This window comes from Equus przewalskii, unplaced genomic scaffold (genome assembly GCF_037783145.1).
Source record: "Equus przewalskii isolate Varuska unplaced genomic scaffold, EquPr2 ChrUn-13, whole genome shotgun sequence".
Classification (NCBI taxonomy): Eukaryota; Metazoa; Chordata; class Mammalia; order Perissodactyla; family Equidae; genus Equus; species Equus przewalskii.
This window is the reverse complement of record NW_027228750.1, coordinates 5138666-5146814: the sequence shown is the minus strand read 5'-3', so window position 1 is coordinate 5146814 and position 8149 is coordinate 5138666. Positions and strand designations below refer to the sequence as shown.

Below are 8149 nucleotides of genomic sequence, written 5' to 3'. Positions count from 1 at the left end.
CCCCCCAAAATTGCTGGTAACTAGAAGTGAAGGAACTTTCCAGTTGTCCAGAAAAGAGAAAGCACTGGAAGTGAGTGACATAAATAGGAGAGCAGTGGTGAAAGCATAATCCATCGGCTGGGCGCAGGGGTTGGCAACAGTGAGGCAGTAGCCCAAGAGTAACGTGAAGATTTGCAAAGGCCAGTTCTGCAACTCTTGCACAGAGCACCCATGGTCAATAGCAGGAGCAGAAGAATGCTGAGCTGCAGTTGAGATTTGGGGCATTTCTTTTTTTTTTTAATTTTTTTTTTAAAGATTTTATTTTTCCTTTTTCTCCCCAAAGCCCCCCGGTACATAGTTGTGTATTTTTAGTTGTGGGTCCTTCTAGTTGTGGCATGTTGAATGCTGCCTCAGCATGGCTTGATGAGTGGTGCCATGTCCGAGACTTAAGCACTTGGCCACGGGGCCGGCCACGGGGCATTTCTGTTAATGTGCTATAATTGCACTCATGAGTGGGTGAGGCCAGGGCGTATAAAGGTGACATTTTTTGTGATTTAAAGTTCACTTCTCTGAACATGGGTACATAGGCACATGTACCTTGGACTTAGCATGTCTTTGGATTTGGTGGGACGTCTGGCTTTGGAGCAGGGGCCTTCCTAATGCTCTTGTTGAAAGAGTGAAATAAAAATAGGTGATGCTGAGAAGGGCAAGATTTTTGTCCCAAAGTGTGCCCAATACTACACCGTGGAAAATGGAGGCAAGCACAAGAAATCTCCATGGTCTGTTTGGGTGAAAGACGGGTGAGGCCCCTGGATTCTCTTACACTGCCTCCGACAAAAAGAAAGGCATCAGCTGGGGCGAGGTGTGTTTGGAGAACCCCAAGAAGTACATCCATAGGACAGAAATGATCTTCACTGGCATTAAGAAGGCAGAAAGAGCAGCTGTCAAGCTTATCTCAAAAAAGCTGCTAATGAGTAATAGTTGGCCGCTGCCTTTCTTCTTACAAAACTGAAATGTCTCAACTTCTTTTATGTGTAACATATTTAAATTGATCTCATACACAAGAGTTCATATCATGAATGGCTGATAGAATATTTTTGTTGGAGAGTCCTGATTTAAATAAGATTGGCTTGTGGTTAAATTAATACAATCAGCTTTTTGAATTTTGATAGTAATTCTGGTTCAGCAAGTCCTATGATTGTTTCCCCCTTAAGATATGATTAGACTTGATTAGTAATGTTCTGCTTTTCACAAAGAGGTAAATGCCATCTCAAAACTGTAGGAGATTGGTTTTATATTTAGATTTATATACTGGTTATATGAATATATTTAAAAACTGAGGAAATCCCTTCACTTGTCTCATAGAACTGACCAAGACTCACCCATGTTCCAATTTGTGTTCGTTAGACTGTTAAAGGGCTGAAGATAAGGTAGCAATGTCCACTTTATCTTTTTGGTCTTAACTATGCCAATTAAAGTTTCCTGCATCTAAAATGTTGCCTTTTACTTGATGAAAGGCATTTTAGTCTGGTATGTGTATAATATCAAAGAACATTGTACGGTCACATGCTTTTAAAAGTAAGCATGACAAGATACAATAGCAAGTTAAACTTTGTTTTTGAATGCTTTACTATCTAAAGACTAAGTTATCCTTCAGGATTGTCTTTAAACAGCTATTCAAAAACACATAAAACTGTAGAACTCCTATATATGTGTGATTGGTAATGGTGCTTTTGCCAACTTATTAGAAGGATTAGAGAAGATATACCATCAGCACAAATTTGTAAATTGTGTGATCATAAGGCTTAAGATAATTAAAACCAAAATCATAGGAAAAACAAAGTTCACTTCTCAGCATTTCATGGTATTGTGCAAAGTGCACTTTGACTTCCAGGTGCTGTGTTGTCTGTGTAAGTTTGAGAACCACTAACTAGTACCAAGAAAAGAGGGACAGATGGCAGAGTTCTGAGTCTAATTGCTAACTCTTGGCTTTTTCTATGTTCTAAGACCTTCCAGTGGCACACTGGTAATCCCAATAATAAACATGACATTTCAACAGGAGTTTACAATTTATAAAGTGCTTTCACGCACATTATCTCTAATTCTTGCAAGCAATAAGATACATCCCATTTTAGACAATAAGTAGACTTCATTATGTGAGTGTACTTTAATGTATTGGCTGTCGTTACATAATAAGGTTGTTTTCACTTTTTAGCTATTATAAACAATACCGTGACAAACGTGATGAATAAATCTTTGCATGTCTATATTTATTTCTTGTGGTTATTCCTAAAAATAGAATTGCTGATTCAACAAGCATACTCATGGTAAAAGTTTTTAATATATAAATTTGAAGGGTTCCTATTAGGTTATTAGATATCTAGATTGTGTGTGATGTATTTTGCTACTGTAAATAAAAAGTACAATTAACATGCAATCTTTTTTTCAAATCTCTGTTTTTTTCTCTAAAGGTCTCTATTTCCTCACATCACACTCATTCCTCAATCCACTCTGAAAGAGTGGCCCGGCTTCCACTCCCATCACTGTACTAAAACAGCTCTTGCTACAGTCATCAGTGACCTCCAGGTTTTCAATCCAGTGGACATATTTTATCCCTAACCTTACTTGTCTTCTCTGTGGGATTTAACACCGTTCCCCTTTCTGGAATCACTTACTTCATTGGCTTTCATGACACCACACTCTCCTGGTTTTCCTCCTACCTCTTGAACTGCTGTTTCTCTTTTACAGACTGTGTCAGGGTCCCCAAGACCGACTGAAAGAACTCACAGGACTCAGAAAAGCTGTGATACTCATGGTTATGGTTTATTACAGTGAAATGATACAGATTAAAATCATCAAAGGGAAAAGGTGCGAGAAGAAAAGTCCAGGAGAAAACAAGCACGAGGTTCCAGGTGTCCTCTCCCAGTGGAGTTGCACAGGCATTAATTCTCCCAGCAATGATGTGTGACAACATGCGTGAAGTGTTGTCAGACAGGGAAGTTCACCCAAGCCTTGGCATACAGGGTGTTTATTGGAGGTCTGTGCCATAGGCATGGAGCACACACAAAACTGACCTCAGCTACTCAGACTCCAGCCCACAGAGGTCAAACTGATACAGCATGGTCCAAGGCCTCAGGCACACTAAAACATGTGTTCATCATAAATCACATTGTTGGCATAAACTGTTTATCAAAGTGATACAGTGTGTCCCAAGGTCTCAGGCATACAAACCACTCTTCTTATTAGGTGGAATATTCCAAGGGCTCAGAAGTTATCTCCCAGGAGTCAGTCAAGGGCCAGTTCTAAAGACAGGCCATTGTTTGAATGATCCAGGCCTACTGAGTTGCCCTTTACTGCACTCAGACTTATTCAGTATTGAACTTTCTGAAATACCAACTCTAGACCCTCTTAATGAATTTTCTTTCCCTAGGCAAATCCATCCATGCTACAGCTTCATTTGCCATCCATACAATAACTCTCAAGTTTGGATCCCAGGTGTAGACCTCCACTCATCAGCCATGCTGTGGAGGCATCCCACATACAAAGTAGAGGAAGATTAGCACAGATGTTAGCTCAGGGCAAATCTTCCTCACACACACCAAAGAAAACTATATAACTTCAGCCATCCCAGGTCTATTCTTTGAAGTCCAGACCCATCTTGCCAACTGACTCCACGTAAATGTCTCAAAGGCACCCCAAACTCAGCATCTCCAAGATTCAGTAATCTTCTCCCAAACCTCCTATTCTTCCACATTCCCTATCTCAATGAATGGTGTTACTGTTCATTTATTTGCACTAGAAAGAGAGATATTTAGAAGATGAATTAACTGATTTTACTGACAGATTGGATATAGGAGAGGGTCATCCTCGAAACCTGAAACTTCTTCTTCTTCATATCCAATCTATTACCTAGTCCTGTCAATTTGACTTCCTAGATGTTTCTCCAAATCCCTCCATTTGTCTCCATTTCCACTGTCACCACCCTAAATCAACTTACCACCTTCAAGATACCACCACCCTCATCTCTGCATGCACTGTGACTCCCCTGCAATCCATTGTCTAAACCGCAGTAAGAGTGATCTTTTCAAAGGGAAACTGATCCCTGCTCCTCCAACCCTCGTCTCCATATCTTTCCCTTGTTCTTAGGATGAAAAACAAAAGCCTTAAGGGCCTATAAAACTCTATATCATCTGGCCTAGATGGCCTCTCTAGCCACACAATGTCCTACTTTCCCCTTGCTTTCTACATTCTAGCTACACTGGCCTTTCACTTTCTTCACTGTACCATGCTACTTCTTGCCTCAGGGCCTTTGCACATTCTGTCCTCTAGTTGAATCATTTTCCCTACCACCACCACCACCACCACCCACTTTGCAGAGTTAATGCCCACTCAAACTTTGATCTCAGCTCAAACTGTCCTTCCTCAGAGAGCTCATATCTAGATCAGTTTTCTTTGTTACGTGTTCTCACAGATTCCTGTTTCTTTCCTTCATAGCTACTTGTGAGAAGCAGTACAGTATAATGGTTAAGCAAGGGCCAGACTATCTGGTTTGAATTCCAGCTCTATCACTTATTGGCTGTGTGACCTTGGACAAATTATTTAACTTCTCTCTGCCTCAGTTTCATTATCCGCAAGTGGGTATAATAGTGATGGAGATAATAAAACTACATATGTATTATAGTGCATATGGTAAGTTGTTTTCTGATTAAATTAATACATGGAAAGAGTTTGGAATAGGGACTAGCAAACATAAGTACCTAATATTTCCTTTTATCATTAAGGTCTCAATTTGCAGTAATTCCTTCATTAGTGTGATTATCTGATTATCTGTCACTCTCATGAAGCTCCACAAGAGCAGCAATGATATCTGTTTCTGGTTACCATTTTATTCATAGTGCCTGGCACATAGGTGTTCATAAATATTTGATAAATTAATAGGTGATTTTTAGAAGTGAAATTATTGGATTGAAAAATTTGCACATATTAAATGTTTTATGATACTCCTCATCCAAATGCTCAGAGGAGGATTTATTTTATTTATAAAAAGGAAGAGGGGGCTGGCCCCGTGGCCGAGTGGTTAAGTTCGCGCGCTCCGCTGCAGGCGGCCCAGTGTTTCGTTGGTTCGAATCCTGGGCGCAGACATGGCACTGCTCATCAAACCACGCTGAGGCAGCGTCCCACATGCCACAACTAGAAGGACCCACAACAAAGCTATGTACCAGGGGGCTTTGGGGAGAAAAAATAAAAATCTTTAAAATAAATAAATAAATAAAATAAAATAAAAAAATAAAAAGGGAGAGACTTGACCAGGTTTCTGCTTAAAGGAAAGAACTAATAATAATCCAGACTGTGAAAATAAAGGAAAGAAAGGAAACTTTTTAACAAAGCAGACTCCCTAAGAATGTGGGAGAAAATAGGATGTAGAGCACAGATAGGTAGATGAGCCTTGGATAAGAGAAAGAATATCACTGCCTCAAAACTATGAGAAAAGAGATCGAGTTCTGTGGAGATGTGGCTAATTGTGTGGTTAGGGATGGGGAAGAGAAGAGCAGGAAAAGCCCTGGAAGGCTCTGAGAAAGAAGCAGGCTGTATGCTGAAAGAGGGGCATCAGGAAGCCCAGCTGGGCGGCTAGAATTCTTTTGGCTGCAAGTAACAAAAGATGTGGGAAGAATGGTTATTGGGAAGGCAGTCAACATTATCTGTTACGACTGATAAATGCTAAAAATAATCACCGAGCTCTTCTTCTTTCCCTTTCCTTTCTCTTCCCCCCAAATTCAACCTAGAAGCCATTAATTGTGATCAACAATGTAAGTGTCTGTATCAGAGATGGAGAGCAGCTGCGGTCCAGAGCAGAATCAGAGACTGAGCAGGGAGTTGGGAGTCGGGGAGGCGTTAGCCTCATGCAGGGTGCCAAAGTCTGTGCAGGGTGAGGAGAAAGGCTTCTGCATAGGAGGGTGGGCCATCAAGGAATTTAGAGAATAAGCAGAGTGAAGAAGGTGCCCACTCATGGGGTTGTCACCCACCATAGTCAAAGCCAGAGCAGGATGAAGAGGGCATCCACATGGTGGGTGGCAGAGAGGGGGGCAGGGAGACGCAGCTTGGGACATCAGAACCAGCACAGGGTGAAGAGGGTGGCCAGGAACAGGGGGATGGCCTGGCCCCAGGTATCAGAGCCCAAGACGGATGAGGAGGGGATCTGTGTAAGAGGAAGGCCTAGAGCAGGTGTCGGAGCCCCAGCCAGGAAAAGGAAGACTTTCAACAGGAGAACAGCCTTGCATGGGTGGGGTTAGCCCAGCACCAGGGAGCCCAAGAGGGTTAGAGAGGGCATCAGTGCAGGAATGAGACCCCGCCATAACATGTCAGAGCCCAGGTGGGGTGAGAAGGACATCCACAAAGGGGAAGAAGTGACAGCAGCAAGAAGAGATTGTTTACATACAGGCAGATTGAGTGAATAAGGAAACAAAAACAAAATACCCTCCTTGGTTACAAATATGGAAAGAGAAAACTAGAATGAACTTTGTAGTGCTGGGTTGGAATTGTGATATCTATTTGTCCTCATGGGTGTCAATGAATAGAGATGGTTATAGAAATAAATATAGATATAAATATGGTGTGTATACGTATGTACGTGTAGGAGAGGAAAAAACTTTACCTCTACCCTCTTCTGGCTGGGCCTAAGAATTAAATTGACATAAGACAGATTAATAGGAGAAAAGCAAACAGATTTATTTAACATAAGTTTATGTGACATAGGAGCCCTCATAAAGAAATGAAGACCCAAAGAAGTGACAAAACCTAAGGGCTTATATGTTAGGTTGAACAAAGAGAGGCAATTGCAGAAAAGTAACTAAAATATTTGGGGAGACTAAATGAGGATGAGAGTTATTTTAACAAGGTCTGTTTGTATAGAATTCTCTCAGCCTCGACTCCCCATCCCTGCTGATAATGTTTCCTCCCTCCTGGTACAGGGAGGGCATCTTTCACCTGGGAGTTTCATCTCCTGCTGTCAGGAAGAAAAGGGGAAGTCAAAGCACCCTTCTTGGCACCTGCTGATTTTTGAGTGCCTTTTGCTCAAAGTAACCCTTATGCCAAAGTGGCATATTTTGAGGTAGCATATTCTGCCACCCTTCATATATATATGTATATGTATGTGTATATGTATATGTATGTGTATATGTATATGTGTGTATATAAATACATATATTCCTTAAGCCTGTCCACTGAGAGGCTTGGGAACAACAATGCTCCAATAGCAACAAACATACCTATCACCCAAATCTTGACTTTTAAATACCCTTCTCTTTTAAAAAGAACTAGGGCCTCTTGGTGAAGTGGCTGATTCCAAGGCCGAGGTAGGGAAAGTACAAGATGAGCTGGAATAAAGTTATCATAGAATGATGGCAACATGGTAAAAGGTCAGAGAAGCCAGCTTGAATGTGCTCCCAATAGCCAAATATGGAACAATCTGAGTATCAAAATAAATAATGACAGTAACAGATTATAACCCATTGAATAAAATAGGAAATCATGAATCCAAACTGATGAAAATAAGTGAATAAACAGAAAGTTTGTTGAGGAAATTTTATTAACATGGCCTCGAAGTTTACATAATTACCTAGTTTCATATCTAATTTATATACTTAGATAATGTCAAAGTATTACAAAATACCTATTAATTACAAAGGGAAAATGGGTAACTTCATAGTGGAGAAGGCTGGCAGACACTACCTTAATCAAGGAATTGTATTTGTCACCAGTAATGAGACGAATCAAAATTGTGCTAGGAATGCATGAGAACATAGTATCATTTCCTTCATACTCCTGCTAAAATTGTATCAAGTTTCTTTGATGAAGAAACATCAAACAAATCCAAACTGAGGGATATTCTACAAAATAGTGTTTCTATAACCTTCAAAAGATTCAAGGTCATTTGGAAGCCAAGTAAGAGGATGGCAAAGCTGTGAGATGGAAGGAGCCCGGGCTGTTGAATCGCCACCTACTGATCAGGAACATTGCTTTTGGAATTTATGGGAGTGAGAATTAAACTTCTGCTTGAGCCGCTATTCACTGAGGGAAAGAAAACAAAGTATCAAGGTCATGAATGTCAAGGGGAGACTGAGGAACTAACTATTCCAGATTGAAAGAGATTAAAAAGACAAGACAAAATGCA

General features: G+C 40.7%; 1 pseudogene; it reads left to right on the top strand.

The window, feature by feature from the left end:
* The first annotated feature begins 554 nt into the window (after positions 1–554).
* LOC139081573 (cytochrome c-like) lies at positions 555–1108 on the top strand (annotated as a pseudogene).
* Positions 1109–8149: the final 7041 nt, after the last annotated feature.